This window comes from Protopterus annectens, chromosome 8.part1 (genome assembly GCF_019279795.1).
Source record: "Protopterus annectens isolate FY-2018-M chromosome 8.part1, PAN1.0, whole genome shotgun sequence".
NCBI lineage: Eukaryota > Metazoa > Chordata > Ceratodontiformes > Protopteridae > Protopterus > Protopterus annectens.
The window spans coordinates 540268139-540288138 of NC_056742.1; the positions used below are offsets into that span (position 1 = coordinate 540268139).

Genomic DNA, 20000 nt, shown 5'->3' on the forward strand with positions numbered 1-20000 from the left:
CTGTGCAAATATTATTTATTTGTTTACATTTGTTAACAAATAATATATATTTGTATGGACTCATTTTAGTCCTGAGGAGACAACTCAAAGACAATAAATAAGAATTCAGCAAGTGTCAGTAACCATTTTACAATTAAATATCACACAAGACATAATTTCACTAATGTATGTAATAATGTAGCCCTAAACCTAGTAACATAAGAAATTATACTGTTTCATGTGTTACATGTACACTTTCTGAAGCAAATACTAATGCAAATTAGTAGCAAGTGTAACAAAAATAAATCAAATCTGCTCAGAGCTGATTAAACTAAATTAAACCTTGGAGGAGTATATAAACTCAAATACTGGGTCTATATTACATAAACAAATGTTTGAAAGTTTGACTACCATATGATCGAACTTTCAAATGTTCGAATATCTAATAAAAAAAAAAACTACATCAAGGGGGGGGCAAGCCCTCCTGCACCCCCTACACCCCCTGCTCTTTATATATACCAACTCTAAGATCACACTACAGTGCAAAAAAGGGAAATCTTCCCATTCGGTGCTGTACGGAGATCTCCATTACAACGTTCAAGCATTCAAACACCCGATCATATGATATCGACCATATGAAACTCAAAATTTTGAATGTTTGAACATTCAATATAGAACCCAAATAATAATAGGATGGAAAAAAAATGGAAGAAGCTTTAAACAGATATTCATATGAACTAATAAAACTGCAAAAATCAGAGGCTGAAATGAAGAAAAGGCTGGCTGAGTATGAGCCTGCTCAAGAAGAGCTGTTTTAAACATGGTCGCATTGGAGGACAGATCATGCAGGGGAAAACCTGAGATTTTCTGATGTATGAGTGAAACTGAAAGGAGCAGACTGTATTAATTGTATGAAAGCAGAAATAAGCAACTACACTTGTATTGCAAAGCAGTATTTGTTATTGGAAAGGGCACATTATGTGTATGTGTCAAACCTGGCCCTGTAAAGGACCTATATTAGTAGACATGGAATTATACTAGCAGAAAGAGTTTAATCTGACCAAATTGTGTCAGAAGGGCAAAGTATTACAAATTGGAGACAGTAGAGTTTTTGTGGGAATGATTATTCACTGTACACCAGGAAGAAGAGAAGCAAATTTATCCCAGCAATCAGGGAATGTCAAGAGGCAATTGTAAGATTCAAACTGCTATATCCAGCTGTCTTCAGAATATATTTCTTGGAGGATTAAAGTCATTTTTGATGCAAAACTGGCTAAGGAGGAAATACAAAGTTTGTGCAACAAAAACGTGAGCCATCAAACAGAATGGGACTCTGCTTCTCATTATTCTTATAATAAAGCTCACTTTGCCAGTGAAACATTTTCCAATATTTCAAAGGGAAATGCTTAAGAGATAGGAAAAAAATAAAAATAAATAAAACACAGGAGTTGAATAGAAGAATCAGGAGTACTTTGGACTTGAACCGATGTCTGGGGTTGGGAGATGGAGATGAATAGGAAGAAGACCTGCAATACTGAAGTTAGTGAAAGTGTAAGATTATAAAGCATCAATCACATTTGTGAAATATGGCATTACCAGAAAAAGTAGAAAGATTGCACTTTTGTTAACTTTGTTAAAGTTGTGGGGGACTAAAAAGCAAATACCAGACTTCATGTCATTAACATTTGGAAGGACACTAAAAAGAAAGGAAAATTAATTGCAAATAAACAATTTTTGTTCAGAACAATATTTATATAAAATATTTCATAAATTGTGTTATATACTGAAGCATTTTTATTTATTGATGTATAAATATATGATAAAGGTACTGAAGTAAACAAGTGCCTCTTTTCTTCTTTTTCAGTTTTAAGAAATGTAGGCATTAAAATGTAAAAATAGAAGAAAAGCTAGACAAAAGCAGGTTTAAGTCAATAGGCTGTAATCTTGGGTTGTTAGGTTGGAGTATGAGTGTTAAAAGTACACTGATTCTATTATATGTAGAGTGAATATATTTTCTCTTACTTTTGCATGGGTTAATGTCTATATTAAGGTCCTTGGCTTAATATAATAATGCGTTTTTGTGTAGGAAAGTAAATAAAAGAACACTGAAAGTTTTCCTTCAGCAAAAAAAAAAAAAAAAAAAAAGAATGCTCAATGTGATTTGAGAAGTTTGCAGCTGAGGGCAGTTGTACATTTTGTTCTTATGTTTCAATTGAGACAAGCTTACTACAGGGGTAGGCAATAAAAGCCAGAGCACTTATTTTAAGGCTAAATGTTAATGTATTCTGAAAGCATACAAGCATGATTCACATCTGGGAGGTGAATAAAGTTAAGTCAGGAACAGACAGCTGCTTGTGTAAGTAGGAGCACAGGCTGTAGCATGCCTCTCACCATGGGTAACCTTAATTTTAGGTCAGGTAATGTTTGTGTGTGCAGCTGTCAATTTGGGACAGCTGTTTTTATCAGGAGGGTTAAACTGCATTATTTGAAAATGTATATTGTTTTGTGTGTTTGTTTTATGTTAATAGGTTATGGGGGTGTTCTGTGGTGGCTTTTTTTGTTTGTTTGAGGGTTTTCATTAAAACAAAAAGTCTTGTAAAATTTGATATGGGCTCAAATGGAGATGACAAGAAACAACTGTATAAAATATCAACCAGCCCAACATTAGTGGATACATGCAACACAAAAGCTGGAAGTAGGCATTTTAAAAAGCTGTCATATATAATATAATAGGTAGTAATAATAACTTCTTATCATAATGGCAACATTATTCACATTATTTTGGAATGTGAATGGCCTCAAAGGTATACACAAAAATGCAAAGTGCAAATAGCAATGCTACAGGAGACACATAGTGAACACGATAAAGAAAGGATTTTCAGGAGGGATATTCAGCAGAGTATTAGGGATAAAGGAAAAGGGAAGTAGTTATACTAATTGCTAGAGCAGCTCCAATAATGATAGAAGAGGGAAAAGATAGTAAAGGTAGACTGTAATAAGGGGATACTGGCAAGGGAGTGGATTATACTGGCATGTATTTATATTCCACATAAAAATGCTATTATGAAGCCAAGAATTTTTTGGGAGAAGTAATCAGCTTTCATCAGGGAATATTACTTATAGGTGGGGAATTGAATTTGATTTGTGACAGTGAGGATGTATCCGGGAGACATAGAAGCCAAATATAAAATGAGGGTACAGTTCTGAGGAAATTTCTGAAAGTATTTGGTATGGAAGATATGAACTGAGTAGCATGAAGTCAGAGAGAACTTAAATATTATTCGACAAGGTGTAATAACTGGGCTAGACTAGACAGAAATTACAGAAGTTTTATTTCACAAGAATATGAGCATTTAATTCAAAGCTTTCACATATATTCAATAACTATTTCAGATCATATGCAAATAACAACTAAGATAAAAATGCAAGGTAATGAAGTGAAAATGAGACACTGGCACTTCCTTGCCTACCTTTTACAAAGGGGAATTTAAGGAATGGGTAGTGAAAATTGAAAGTTATTAGGGAAGATATAATTTTTTTAAGAAGTAGTAGGTAGCAAATGGGATGAAATGAAAATGGAGTTTAAAAATGGACTACAAATAAAAGAAAAAAAGATATGGTTAAGAAGTAACAGGAATTATTTAGGGGGCTGATAATGGTTACAGTATTGCAGAATAAGAGGAATCTTACAGAACAAGAAGAGGCATTAACTGCAGAGTGCTAAAGAGAAAATAAGAGACTATCTGGATAATATGTACAAATTTAGAAATATTGCTGTTAAGCAACTGTTTTTGATAATAACTCCAGAGCAGAAAGAGAAAATAGAAAGAATTGTGGCCAAAGTTAGGGAGGCTATAATAAGAAAAATAACCAGAGATCCTGTAGCGTTATTAGAGATATTTCGGAAATGTTTTGAACATTTGTAAAAAGCAGAGAAATATATAAATTAAGAGAGAGCACAAATTGAAATATTTATGGAAGACTTAAGTTTGCTTATGTTATAGGTAAATGAGGTCCAGCAATTAAAACTTAAGACAGGAGGCGATGAGACAAAAATGGTGATGCACAATTAATCTGCAGAAAAGTTTCCAGAAATTGATAATATTCCTGTGGAAGTTTGGAAGCTAGGAGTAATGAAGAGTTATAAAGATCAGGAAGATTTTATTTAACAGTATTTTAAAAGGAGGGTAAATTCCAGCATCTTGGAAGAAAGCTGTAGTGGCTGTAATACCTAAAGACTGTATAGAGACATCAGACCCAGCTTCATGTAGACCCATTTCAATTTTAAACCATGATTGTAAATTGTTTATGTCTATAATAGCTAAAATGGCAAATGTGTTGCCAAAGTTGATTGATATGGATCAATGTGGTTTTGTGGAGGGGAAGGCAAACATGTGACAACATTAATAGAACAATGACGATACAGAGGGAAGCAGAGTGTCAGAAAATACTGCTGTGTTGGTGGGTGTTGATGCAGACAAAGCATTCAAAAGAGTAAGTTGCAATTTTATGAGTAGAGCAATGGATGCATTTGCATTCTCCGATGTAATAAAGTTAATTAGGAAAATATATGAGGGATCAGAGGCAATATTTAAAGTGGGAGGGTTCCTTTCTGACACACTGTGTCTGAACAGAGGAACCAAGCAGGGGTGTCATCTTTCCCCTTTGTTATTAGCTTTACATTTAGAGCCACTGGCAAAGAAAATAAGGGACTCAGAAAATCAATTATATAATTGATGTGTTAATTGAGAAAATTTGGTTTTATTTGCAGACAATATTATTTTGAACCTGATAAAACCAGAAAAAGATATCTGTGTTGTGGAACATCTTGAGACATTTTGAAGTATGTTTGGGATATGAAATTAATGAAGATAAAACAAAGGCTATGGCTGCAAACCATGGATCAATACAAAAATTGGCCCAGCAATACCCATGCTTATGGGGACATGATAAAATGAAGTATTTAGGAGTATGGATTAAAAATGATTCTGTCATTGTAACTAAGGATTTGTGGGAAGAGACTAAAGAAAAGAAAAAATAATGCAAAAACTAAGAAACTGGAAGCTTTTGTTTATGGAAATGGATAGCAAGATAGAAGCATTAAAAAAAAGTTTTAGTCTTTTTAGTTTTATATGACAGTCAGGCATATTTTTATCAACCAGAGGAGAAGTTATGGACAATAATAAAGAGTTGAAAGAAGCGGGCAAGGGTCAAGTAGGATAAGTTGATCCTTCAAACAAAATAAGGTGGTTTAAGATTACCTAATGGGAAGGGATATTTTAGAGCTACACAGTTAAGGCTCTTAAATGTAACACAAGCAGAAGGTTATAATTCAGAGTGTAAAGGGATAAAAATGAACCAATGGGGAAATTCAAGAAATAAAGAGAGAGCGGGATGTTTGATGCAGATTCTTAAGCAGAACAACAGCCATACAGAATATTCACAAAGTAGCAAAAAGTATTCTAAGAACTAAGCCAACAATACAATGGAAAAAAGAGATTTTGTCGATAGGGATGACTACAATTAGGGGAGCACAAAAGGCAAGATGGCTTGGAATTTATTGGAGAAAACTGACAAAGGAACCAAGGTATTTGGAGCAAATAACTAGAGAGGGAACGATGATAGAATAGAAAGAGGACAAGAAGACATTTGCTTTGCAGGCTAGAGACTGCATTCCCTATCAGGGATTGATATGCGAGTACAGGCAAAGAGAATGGGATAGAGGAAGCCTAAGTGAAAGACCTGCACTGGTAGAGTTTTTAGCTGGATCTAGAACAGAAGCTGTTTTTTTTAAAGAGGGATAGTTAGTAGGGCATATAAAATATTGCACAATAACTATAGAAGTCAATAAGAGGAGGATAGAAAAGATTGGGAAGAGAGATTGGATAAGCAATTCACAAGGAAACAATGTCAGGACATATGTATAGCTCCCATGTATGCAACCAAGTCTATAAGACTTAGGAATTTTGCTTGTATGTGTTTGCATAGGTATTTTTATATCCCAAGAAGAGTCCAAAGAATGTTTCCTTAGCTAGCTAGAAAATGAAGGTGTGATGGGGAAGAAAGTGATAACTGGGAACATATGGTTTGAGAGTGTAATGAGTTGGCATACTTCAAATATTCCTTAGAGTGTACTCTGTCAGAAATATTGGTGAGCAAATGGGTGTAACTAATGAAATATTTTTTTGAGATACAAATCTGAATTGCCTAGACATAGTAAGGCCTTGTTGAGTTTAATTATGTTGGCTGCCAAAAAACTAAAGAATATAAATCAAAGTCTAAAACACCTGCATTTAAGTATTAAATATTATAACACAAATAAAAGAGCGGAAAGTGGGGATCTTTAGAAAAAGGGTAGAAGCAAATTACAAAAAAGGGGAATTGTGGGAACAATAAGGAGAGAATAATGTTTTGGAGGAGGGATGCGATTTAACTCATTAACACCTATGTGGTGTGGAATGTCACACCTCTAGCAACTTACATACAGATTGCATTCTTGGGTATTTTCTGAAAAATAAACTTAAAAAACATCAGAAAGATAAAGGTAAATATTTTGTGAACAGTAAAAGCTATTAAGCTCACATAAACTTTTTCTCCCAAACATTTTTATTAAATGTATACATATGACAAACGCAATCTTACATTTATGTAATTGAAAGGATTCTTTACAGCAATAATAATAGTCACTGCATTCATAGTCTTTCCATAAGTACTACAGTATATTATAATGCATATGAACCTCAAATTATATTTTTTGCAAACATTCACAAACGATGTCTTATATTTTCAAAACTAAAACCAAATCAGGTATCGTTAGAACATTTTGTGAACCAGACCTAAACTTTTAGATGACAACAAGAAATTCCCCTGTGAGTGCATGTTTATTGAGATAGTTACTGAAATATGAAAACATATGCATATTATTGTATAATTAGGAATATAAATAACTGAGTATCTTTCAAGATGTGCTGCTTACATCACTGAATGTTTTCTTCAACAGCATTTAAGGTTTCACTTGATGTCATGCAACAGTTTGTAAGTCACTTGGTTTCTGAAGTATTATATACATATGGAAATGTTGTTTATTTTCATAACACCTAAAAAACAACTAGCAATACCTCATGTGTAGTGGGATATACATGAATATTAGGAAAGAATTTCCTTGTCTCCCGGAAATGCATATCACACTACACCCCTCAATGACATCCAGGGTTCTCAGTTATGAAAATATGAACACAAATATGAAAAATAAGCAAAACATAATGATTAATTTCTCTACTGCAGGACATCCTAGATTAACAATCTTAGTGTTATTTTATTAATTAATTTCCCTTTCTAATACTGACTATTATTAGTTGGTAAGTTTCTTAGTTAAAGAAGACAGTCCCAAAAAAAGGTCTAGATGCCATAAGGAGCTATGGGTGTGAGCTGGAAATATACAAATAGGTGTTTTAAGCTTGAATGAGTTAAGAGAATGCACTAAATAAGCAATTTTTATACTGTTGTTCTGATGATAATTATACAAAAATGTGTATAATGTTTATAGACAGAAACAAGTTAATATGATTTGTTTTCTTTTCTATAAATGTATGGTTGCCTCTGTCTTAAATTATAATAAAATACAGGTATTAAAACAACAGCAGCAAAAAAAAAAAAAAAAAAACAGTACCTTAAGTTATTTCATAAAGCCAATATAGTACTCTCCCTCACAGTCCCTCCAGGAACAAACTTAAAGGTTACAGGTTATAAGTTTGAAGGCCCAAACATAGCTACATATTCTAGAGGAGTCTCCCAAGTATAATCCATAAACTGTATAATCCACAAATGATCCTTAACTGAGTTCTCATGCTAAACACCCCTTCTGTGGGAGCTCCATTTCACCCCTTCTGAGCCTCCTGCTCTGGAATAAAATTCACGATTTTAGCTCTTCAGGCCTCTTCCTTTTATATCACCGTAATCGAAAATTAGTACCTTCTTAAGATGACTTTTACAAACTGTTTACCTGACTAATTGTTATGAGAATACACCCATACTCAATAGAGCAGCACGCGTTTTAGACACACTACCCATGTACTAGAATAAACATGTCTTAGAAAAACAGATTTATTTGCATGATAATGAAGTTCAGGGCAGACTTTGCCTAAAGAAATTAATATATGTGGTCTTTATATCACAACTAACATCTGCAGTCTTTATATCACAACTAATGTCTGTGGTCTTTATAATGTAATTAGCATCTCTGATCTTTTAAAAATAAAGTTTTGCTGTACTTCTGATGCTGTTTACACAATAAATACAGTCTCTGTTCATTGGTCAGGTATGATGAGGTGATCACCAGGCTTTCTCTTGACAAACCAGTCCTTCTGACTCAGTCTTTCTCCATAGCTCATGCTCTGGCCCTGAGTCTTCTTAACTTCATAAACTTATCTACACTGGTCTGTACCTTCTCTCTGTGATGTCTGACTTGGGTGAACTAGCCATTCCATTAACCATCCTTAGACTAACTTCAAAAAGCTATATAAAGTGACAGCAGATATTCCCCATTAAAGGGAAGCCTACTAAACCCAGTACTATCAAGAGTAATATTAAAAAACTTCAAACGCAAAGACAAAAATCTTTAATTTACAAAAGTATACCCTTTATACCTACAAATGACTAAATCTATCTATATTTTATAGACACATGCATACACACACACACACACACACACACACACACACACACACACACACATACATATAGTTGCCTTCAGAAGGCAGAAATGAGACTATGGAGAATGCCAAAACATTAGGTTATATGAAATGTTTCAGCATTCAGTGTGTATGTGTGTGTGTATGTGTGTGTGTGTGTGTGTGTGTGTGTGTGTGTGTGTGTGTGTGTGTGTGTGTGTGAGTCTGTGTGTGTGTGTGTTTGCGTGTGTGTGTGTGTGTGTGTGTGTGTGTGTGTGTGTGTGTGTGTCTGTGTGTGTGTGTGTGTCTGTGTGTATGTGCACAGCTGTATACAGGTTATTATTAAAGTAAGGACTAGAGAACAAGATGGATGTAGTGATGCAACTGTATGTTTCTAGTGTGTATGAGTTCCTTATTTTTTGGTGCTGTTAGGGAAAGGGTGTTTTGTAATGTAATACGTAGGTGTCCAGTTGGGCAGAAGAAGGGTTAGAGGCAGGACAGCAGTTAAGGTTAGGGTTAGCACACATGGGAAGGCAGGACAGCAGTTAAGGTTAGGGTTAGCACACATGGGGAAGGTGATGTGGGTGAAATGGGAGGTTAAAGGACTTGTGAAAAATGCAAAGACGCTATTGCAACTCTTCAGTCTTCCATTGACTTTGTTTATTTTCTGAAGGCACTAAAACCCTGACAGAGGCTAGTGAGGGTAGTAAGAAACCAATGGGTTTAAGTGATAAGAGACTATAAAAACATCGGGCAGCATTAGCAAAAAAGAAGGCAATTAATTCCACCTACTCCAGGCAGTGAAACTGTGCAGCACTGAAAGAGAAGACTGGAATTTAAATTAGAAAACATTCAGGTTGATTGTTCTACCAGAATGTAAGGAATGTATGAAGCCTTATGCCTTTATTGACAAAGAATTATGTTTTTTAATTGATCAAAACTGTTGGACACAGAATGACAATATCATATTAACAGCAAAATTAAAACAAATATTCTCCATCACTTTATAATACAGTTCCATAATTATGCCAACAGGGAATAGGTTTTCTACATATCCAGGAAAGTGGGAATAGCATGCAGGATTTGGAATATTGCTACTGTTTTCCACAGATTACAGCCAGCACCACTTTTTTTAATGAAAGAGAGGCTTTTGTTATTGTCCAGTTCTTCAATGATTCAGGATACCGTGTGAAACTGCAGTTTCCTGCTTTGTCTCAGTTTTAGAAGCTTTTCCAAATTTTAACTTAAAATACCACACCAAGCAGAGTCCTTTCTTGAATTACTGTTATCCAAGAAGACAGGAAATCATTCAGCAGCACCAATGCACAATTTCTGGTGCTTGCCATTAAGAAGAAACCACACAGTCACGTAGCATCCCCATGCATTCACCTGAGGGGATGTGTAAGAGGAACTCTGAAGGAGAGTGTGGCAGCAGGATCCGCATACAAAGGCAAGACTGAAGTGTTTCATAGGCTCATATGCTCATAGGTAAATACTAGGCTATTAGGTTGTAGACTTTTATAAGCCAGAGATCAGAATCAAACCTTGTACTTTGGATTTGTGAGGTAAAGACTGTATGCCAAACCCTCTAAAGTTAAAACTTGGAAAAAGTTTAATTTTTAACCACTCACAGATTTACTTTCAACTCTTGGTTGCTGTGGAAGAGACAACAAAACATGAAGAAGATGAGATTGAAAAAGGAGGCAGACCACAAAGGTTTGATTAAATCTGTAGCTCTTATTGCTAATTGTTCTAATGGAACTTGAGACAGCTCCAACACTTGATCTTATTTGCGGTTAGTATTTGGCAGTATCACACCATTTGCTTCCAGTAATATTATATTTGAGTCGATTTCTGAGGCTGAAACTCAGAGGTGGAAGGAAATTTGGGCTTCTTTAAATAACAGACCCATAATATCGTTGCATACTGTATATTATTCCTGAGTTCTGAATTGCTCAATCCTTTTCCTCAATGATGCTTTTTGCGTACATTATTTGATTTTATATCTAGTTAGTCATTTATAGGTTCATAGGTAGGTACTAGGGTACTGGCCCAAGGGCCTAAGTAAGCCTAGCCAACAAAGTTCCCTGGCTTATACTAGATTTAGTTAGTATTTTGCAAAAAAGTTCATGAAGATGTTTGAGTGACTAACTTTTACTGACTTCATTACATTGTTAAGGTTTTGTGGTAACTCTGTTTTTGGCAGAATGATCTCCTTTCCATACCATGTTAGACACTGGGATTTGAATTAACAACTTTGTTCTACATCAAGTAACTGGATGGAGATTAACCTTCCCTATATATATTTGGGAAATATGTCTTTATTCATTTGATTTATTAATTTACTATTTGTTGACCAGATCAGTTCCACTAGGCCAGTGACCTATTTTCAGGGAAGAGCTGAGGTCATTCATACTGATTATGGGAGATTTGGGCAAAGCACTAGAGAAGTTTCAGTACTCTTTTAGGCCACTGGGTGGCACTGGAGGACTACTACCAAGGTAATTTCCAAAATGGAGCAGAAAAGGAGGCAGCAGGCTGATAGTGGAGTAATGTAGTACACTGAGTTATCATGAACAGATTCTGTAAGAGAGGTTATTAGAGTTGGCGGAAGGAGGTCTGGAAACTCCTGTATTGATGGAGAGGATGGATCTGCGGGGAGCTGAATGCATATGTGGAAATAAGTATTGTCATGGAGCATGTGCTGGAAGAGGTAACAGAGGAGGCACTGCCGGATGACTTAGTTAGATTACAGGTAGGTGCTGACAGCAGTTTGGGGTTCGTTGGCTAGTGGAGTAGCTGTTTTTGAAAGCATGAGCCTGCAACAGAGTACTGTGAGCAGTAAGAAAACTTTTTTTCATATGCAGAAATGTTAAACAAAAGCCAGAAAGATACTGCATTCAACTCTGAAAGCAGACAAGGAGTCATGAAAGGACTACAAAACCAGAAATGAAGACTGGTAGTAAGAATTAAAATAAAGAACAGAACAAGGAACAATGACAATATTAACAGGTATGAAGTTATGGAGAGTATCACTGTACCTTTTGGGTTTAGCTATGGAGAATATTATTGTACCTTTTGGGTTTAAAGTGCAGGACATTAGAGCATTAATACATGTAGGGACAGAAGACTTTTGTGAGGTTACTTTCTAAACATTTACTTTACTTGAAAAATTTATGAATGGCACAGTGGGATGAGTATATTTTTCAGAACTTGAAGTTAAGAAGGAAATAAATGTGCATTTCAGAACATCTGACAGAGAGGAACTTGAGTTAAAAGCTTTTTTTTTCTCAATGTTTGCAATAAGGTGAATGAAATTAAAACATGTATGCTGAAAGGTTTGGATGAGGGGTAGAAGGTGTGGGTGACACTGGATATGCACAAAGGAAAAATGCAGCATATTGCAAATTTCTTACTTGTGCATGGGAGAGGGGGAACGGTGAGATACTGAGGCCAACATAAAGCATGTATGTGGTCAGTGTGGAGAACTGGGACATCATAAAGCATGTATGTGGTCAGTGTGGAGAACTGGGACATCATAAATCATGTATGTGGTCACTGTGGAGAACTGGGACATCATAAAGCATGTATGTGGTCAGTGTGGAGAACTGGGACATCATAAAGCATGTATGTGGTCAGTGTGGGGAACTGGGACATCATAAAACATGTATGTGGTCAGTGTGGAGAACTGGGACATCATAAAGCATGTATGTGGTCGGTGTGGAGAACTGGGACATCATAAAGCATGTATGTGGTCAGTGTGGAGAACTGGGACATCATAAAGCATGTATGAGGTCAGTGTAGGGAACTGGGACATCATAAAGCATGTATGTGGTCAGTGTGGAGAACTGGGACATCATAAAGCATGTATGTGGTCAGTGTGGAGAATTGGGACATCATAAAGCATGTATGTGGTCAGTGTGGAGAACTGGGACATCATAAAGCATGTATGTGGTCAGTGTGGAGAACTGGGACATCATAAAGCATGTATGTGGTCAGTGTGGAGAACTGGGACATATTACTAAAATTGTAGTTAAGTGCAGAAAATGCAATGCATTTGGACATCTTTTGTTTGACCATCCTTTACTTGAAAACAAAGGGTTAGAAGAAGAAACACATATTTCAGAAGAAAGATAATCTGATGATAATATAACTGAAGATACTGTATGAGAAAGTGTTATGGAACATAACTGAAAACTAACTGTAGCTAATATAGAGAAATGATGGGAATGAAGTAGAAAATATTCTGCAAAGAGAGTGTATTTGGGTGTCAGATAAAAACAGAAAAGCAACACTAGGAAGTGAAGAAGGAGAAGCCAAAGAATTTATGATGAGAGAAGAACAAAAATCAGATGATAATAAATCAGTTGGAGGGAGGATACGAAGAAGGAAAAGAAATAATAAAAATTGGAACAGAAATATGCAAAAACAAAAGGGAATGGATGACTTAGGAATATTAGAACTAAATGTGAATAGTATTTAAATGATATTGCAGGCTTCACAGTGACTGAACAGTGTACAAATTAAATGTCAAGGGTATATGCTTGCTAGATATAAGATGTATGAATGAAGAAAGAACAGAACTGAGGCAATATAGGATAAAGAGATTGTACGGTCAGTGAGGAGTGATATGTGCTCAGCCATTAGATGTTTTAAGTGAAGAGATAAAGATAATGGATGTGATGGTGGTAGCTAGGAACATCATGATATTAAAGTGATAAGAGGGGGCAGGAAGGGTTTAAAACAGGAACATAGAGAACGGACATATGAGAGACATGATATTAAAGTAATAAGAGGGAGCATGAAGGGTTTAAATTAGGAACACAGAGAACGGACATATGAGAGACATGATATTAAAGTAATAAGAGGGGGCAGGAAGGGTTTAAAATAGGAACATAGAGAACGGACATATGAGAGACATGATATTAAAGTAATAAGAGGGGGCATGAAGGGTTTAAAACAGGAACATAGAGAACGGACATATGAGAGACATGATATTAAAGTAATAAGAGGGGGCAGGAAGGGTTTAAATTAGGAACATAGAGAACGGACATATAAGAGACAGGATATTAAAGTAATAAGAGGGGGCAGGAAGGGTTTAAAACAGGAACATAGAGAACGGACATATGAGAGACATGATATTAAAGTAATAAGAGGGGGCAGGAAGGGTTTAAATTAGGAACATAGAGAACGGACATATGAGAGACATGATATTAAAGTAATAAGAGGGGGCAGGAAGGGTTTAAAATAGGAACACAGAGAACGGACATATGAGAGACATGATATTAAAGTAATAAGAGGGGGCAGGAAGGGTTTAAATTAGGAACATAGAGAACGGACATATGAGTGACATGATATTAAAGTAATAAGAGGGGGCAGGAAGGGTTTAAATTAGGAACATAGAGAACGGACATATGAGAGACATGATATTAAAGTAATAAGAGGGGCAGGAAGGGTTTAAAACAGGAACATAGAGAACGGACATATGAGAGACATGATATTAAAGTAATAAGAGGGGGCAGGAAGGGTTTAAAATAGGAACACAGAGAACGGACATATGAGAGACATGATATTAAAGTAATAAGAGGGGGCAGGAAGGGTTTAAAATAGGAACACAGAGAACGGACATATGAGAGACATGATATTAAAGTAATAAGAGGGGGCAGGAAGGGTTTAAATTAGGAACATAGAGAACGGACATATGAGAGACATGATATTAAAGTAATATGAGGGGGCAGGAAGGGTTTAAAACAGGAACATAGAGAACGGACATATGAGAGACATGATATTAAAGTAATAAGAGGGGGCAGGAAGGGTTTAAAATAGGAACATAGAGAACGGACATATGAGAGACATGATATTAAAGTAATAAGAGGGGGCAGGAAGGGTTTAAAACAGGAACATAGAGAACGGACATATGAGAGACATGATATTAATGTAATAAGAGGGGGCAGGAAGGGTTTAAAATAGGAACACAGAGAACGGACATATGAGAGACATGATATTAAAGTAATAAGAGGGGGCAGGAAGGGTTTAAATTAGGAACATAGAGAACGGACATATGAGAGACATGATATTAAAGTAATAAGAGGGGGCAGGAAGGGTTTAAAACAGGAACATAGAGAACGGACATATGAGAGACATGATATTAAAGTAATAAGAGGGGCGAGGAAGGGTGTAAAATAGGAACACAGAGAACGGACATATGAGAGACATGATATTGAAGTAATAAGAGGGGCAGGAAGGGTTTAAAATAGGAACATAGAGAACGGACATATGAGAGACATGATATTAAAGTAATAAGAGGGGCAGGAAGGGTTTAAAACAGGAACATAGAGAACGGACATATGAGAGACATGATATTAAAGTAATAAGAGGGGCAGGAAGGGTTTAAAACAGGAACATAGAGAACGGACATATGAGAGACATGATATTAAAGTAATAAGAGGGGGCAGGAAGGGTTTAACACAGGAACATAGAGAACGGACATATGAGAGACATGATATTAAAGTAATAAGAGGGCGCAGAAAGGGTTTAAGATAGGAACATAGAGAACGGACATATGAGAGACATGATATTAAAGTAATAAGAGGGGCAGGAAGGGTTTAAAACAGGAACATAGAGAACGGACATATGAGAGACATGATATTAAAGTAATAAGAGGGGGCAGGAAGGGTTTAAATTAGGAACATAGAGAACGGACATATGAGAGACATGATATTAAAGTAATAAGAGGGGGCAGGAAGGGTTTAAAACAGGAACATAGAGAACGGACATATGAGAGACATGATATTAAAGTAATAAGAGGGGGCAGGAAGGGTTTAAAATAGGAACATAGAGAACGGACATATGAGAGACATGATTTTAAAGTAATAAGAGGGGGCAGGAAGGGTTTAAAATAGGAACATAGAGAACGGACATATGAGAGACATGATATTAAAGTAATAAGAGGGGGCAGGAAGGGTTTAAAACAGGAACATAGAGAACGGACATATGAGAGACATGATATTAAAGTAATAAGAGGGAGCAGGAAGGGTTTAAAACAGGAACATAGAGAACGGACATATGAGAGACATGATATTAAAGTAATAAGAGGGGGCAGGAAGGGTTTAAATTAGGAACATAGAGAACGGACATATGAGAGACATGATATTAAAGTAATAAGAGGGGGCAGGAAGGGTTTAAAACAGGAACATAGAGAACGGACATATGAGAGACATGATATTAAAGTAATAAGAGGGGGCAGGAAGGGTTTAAAATAGGAACACAGAGAACGGACATATGAGAGACATGATATTAAAGTAATAAGAGGGGGCAGGAAGGGTTTAAAACAGGAACATAGAGAACGGACATATGAGAGACATGATATTAAAGTAATAAGAGGGAGCATGAAGGGTTTAAAACAGGAACATAGAGAACGGACATATGAGAGACATGATATTAAAGTAATAAGAGGGGGCAGGAAGGGTTTAAAACAGGAACATAGAGAACGGACATATGAGAGACATGATATTAAAGTAATAAGAGGGGGCAGGAAGGGTTTAAAACAGGAAGATAGAGAACGGACATATGAGAGACATGATATTAAAGTAATAAGAGGGGGCAGGAAGGGTTTAAAATAGGAACATAGAGAACGGACATATGAGAGACATGATATTAAAGTAATAAGAGGGGCAGGAAGGGTTTAAAACAGGAACATAGAGAACGGACATATGAGAGACATGATATTAAAGTAATAAGAGGGGGCAGGAAGGGTTTAAATTAGGAACATAGAGAATGGACATATGAGAGACATGATATTAAAGTAATAAGAGGGGGCAGGAAGGGTTTAAAATAGGAACATAGAGAACGGACATATGAGAGACATGATATTAAAGTAATAAGAGGGGGCAGGAAGGGTTTAAAACAGGAACATAGAGAACGGACATATGAGAGACATGATATTAAAGTAATAAGAGGGGGCAGGAAGGGTTTAAATTAGGAACATAGAGAACGGACATATGAGAGACATGATATTAAAGTAATAAGAGGGGGCAGGAAGGGTTTAAAATAGGAACATAGAGAACGGACATATGAGAGACATGATATTAAAGTAATAAGAGGGGGCAGGAAGGGTTTAAAATAGGAACATAGAGAACGGACATATGAGAGACATGATATTAAAGTAATAAGAGGGGGCAGGAAGGGTTTAAAACAGGAACATAGAGAACGGACATATGAGAGACATGATATTAAAGTAATAAGAGGGGGCAGGAAGGGTTTAAAATAGGAACATAGAGAACGGACATATGAGAGACATGATATTAAAGTAATAAGAGGGGCAGGAAGGGTTTAAAACAGGAACATAGAGAACGGACATATGAGAGACATGATATTAAAGTAATAAGAGGGGGCAGGAAGGGTTTAAATTAGGAACATACAGAACGGACATATGAGAGACATGATATTAAAGTAATAAGAGGGGGCAGGAAGGGTTTAAAACAGGAACATAGAGAACGGACATATGAGAGACATGATATTAAAGTAATAAGAGGGGCAGGAAGGGTTTAAAACAGGAACATAGAGAACGGACATATGAGAGACATGATATTAAAGTAATAAGAGGGGCAGGAAGGGTTTAAAACAGGAACATAGAGAACGGACATATGAGAGACATGATATTAAAGTAATAAGAGGGGCAGGAAGGGTTTAAAACAGGAACATAGAGAACGGACATATGAGAGACATGATATTAAAGTAATAAGAGGGGCAGGAAGGGTTTAAAACAGGAACACAGAGAACGGACATATGAGAGACATGATATTAAAGTAATAAGAGGGGCAGGAAGGGTTTAAATTAGGAACATAGAGAACGGACATATGAGAGACATGATATTAAAGTAATAAGAGGGGCAGGAAGGGTTTAAAACAGGAACATAGAGAACGGACATATGAGAGACATGATATTAAAGTAATAAGAGGGGCAGGAAGGGTTTAAATTAGGAACATAGAGAACGGACATATGAGAGACATGATATTAAAGTAATAAGAGGGGCAGGAAGGGTTTAAAATAGGAACATAGAGAACGGACATATGAGAGACATGATATTAAAGTAATAAGAGGGGCAGGAAGGGTTTAAAACAGGAACATAGAGAACGGACATATGAGAGACATGATATTAAAGTAATAAGAGGGGCAGGAAGGGTTTAAAACAGGAACATAGAGAACGGACATATGAGAGACATGATATTAAAGTAATAAGAGGGGCAGGAAGGGTTTAAAACAGGAACATAGAGAACGGACATATGAGAGACATGATATTAAAGTAATAAGAGGGGGCAGGAAGGGTTTAAAATAGGAACATAGAGAACGGACATATGAGAGACATGATATTAAAGTAATAAGAGGGGGCAGGAAGGGTTTAAAACAGGAACATAGAGAACGGACATATGAGAGACATGATATTAAAGTAATAAGAGGGGGCAGGAAGGGTTTAAAATAGGAACATACAGAACGGACATATGAGAGACATGATATTAAAGTAATAAGAGGGGGCAGGAAGGGTTTAAAATAGGAACATACAGAACGGACATATGAGAGACATAATATTAAAGTAATAAGAGGGGGCAGGAAGGGTTTAAAATAGGAACATAGAGAACGGACATATGAGAGACATGATATTAAAGTAATAAGAGGGGGCAGGAAGGGTTTAAATTAGGAACATAGAGAACGGACATATGAGAGACATGATATTAAAGTAATAAGAGGGGGCAGGAAGGGTTTAAAACAGGAACATAGAGAACGGACATATGAGAGACATGATATTAAAGTAATAAGAGGGGGCAGGAAGGGTTTAAAATAGGAACATAGAGAACGGACATATGAGAGACATGATATTAAAGTAATAAGAGGGGCAGGAAGGGTTTAAATTAGGAACATAGAGAACGGACATACGAGAGACATGATATTAAAGTAATAAGAGGGGCAGGAAGGGTTTAAAATAGGAACATAGCGAACCGACATATGAGAGAGATGATATTAAAGTAATAAGAGGGGGCAGGAACGGTTTAAAACAGCCACATCGAGAACGGACATATGAGAGACATGATATTAAAGTAATAAGAGGGGCAGCCAGGGTTTAAAATAGGCCCATAGACAACGGACATATGAGAGACATGATATTAAAGTAATAAGAGGGGGCAGGAAGGGTTTAAATTAGGAACATAGAGAACGGACATATGAGAGACATGATATTAAAGTTATAAGAGGGGGCAGGAAGGGTTTAAAATAGGAACATAGAGAACGGACATATGAGAGACATGATATTAAAGTAATAAGAGGGGGCAGGAAGGGTTTAAAATAGGAACACAGAGAACGGACATATGAGAGACATGATATTAAAGTAATAAGAGGGGGCAGGAAGGGTTTAAAATAGGAACATAGAGAACGGACATATGAGAGACATGATATTAAAGTAATAAGAGGGAGCATGAAGGGTTTAAAACAGGAACATAGAGAACGGACATATGAGAGACATGATATTAAAGTAATAAGAGGGGGCATGAAGGGTTTAAAACAGGAACATAGAGAACGGACATATGAGAGACATGATATTAAAGTAATAAGAGGGGGCAGGAAGGGTTTAAAACAGGAACATAGAGAACGGACATATGAGAGACATGATATTAAAGTAATAAGAGGGGGCAGGAAGGGTTTAAATTAGGAACATAGAGAACGGACATATGAGAGACATGATATTAAAGTAATAAGAGGGGGCAGGAAGGGTTTAAAACAGGAACATAGAGAACGGACATATGAGAGACATGATATTAAAGTAATAAGAGGGGGCAGGAAGGGTTTAAATTAGGAACATAGAGAACAGACATATGAGAGACATGATATTAAAGTAATAAGAGGGGGCAGGAAGGGTTTAAAATAGGAACATAGAGAACGGACATATGAGAGACATGATATTAAAGTAATAAGAGGGGGCAGGAAGGGTTTAAAATAGGAACATAGAGAACGGACATATGAGAGACATGATATTAAAGTAATAAGAGGGGGCAGGAAGGGTTTAAAACAGGAACATAGAGAACGGACATATGAGAGACATGATATTAAAGTAATAAGAGGGGGCAGGAAGGGTTTAAATTAGGAACATAGAGAACGGACATATGAGAGACATGATATTAAAGTAATAAGAGGGGGCAGGAAGGGTTTAAAATAGGAACATAGAGAACGGACATATGAGAGACATGATATTAAAGTAATAAGAGGGGGCAGGAAGGGTTTAAATTAGGAACATAGAGAACGGACATATGAGAGACATGATATTAAAGTAATAAGAGGGGGCAGGAAAGGTTTAAAATAGGA

At 36.3% G+C, this 20000-nt stretch overlaps 1 protein-coding gene across 2 annotated transcripts in view; it reads right to left on the reverse strand.

The window, feature by feature from the left end:
• LOC122810440 (hepatocyte nuclear factor 4-beta-like) overlaps window positions 1-20000 on the reverse strand; it is a 954244-nt gene that overhangs the window by 636727 nt on the left and 297517 nt on the right. The window lies entirely within an intron of this gene.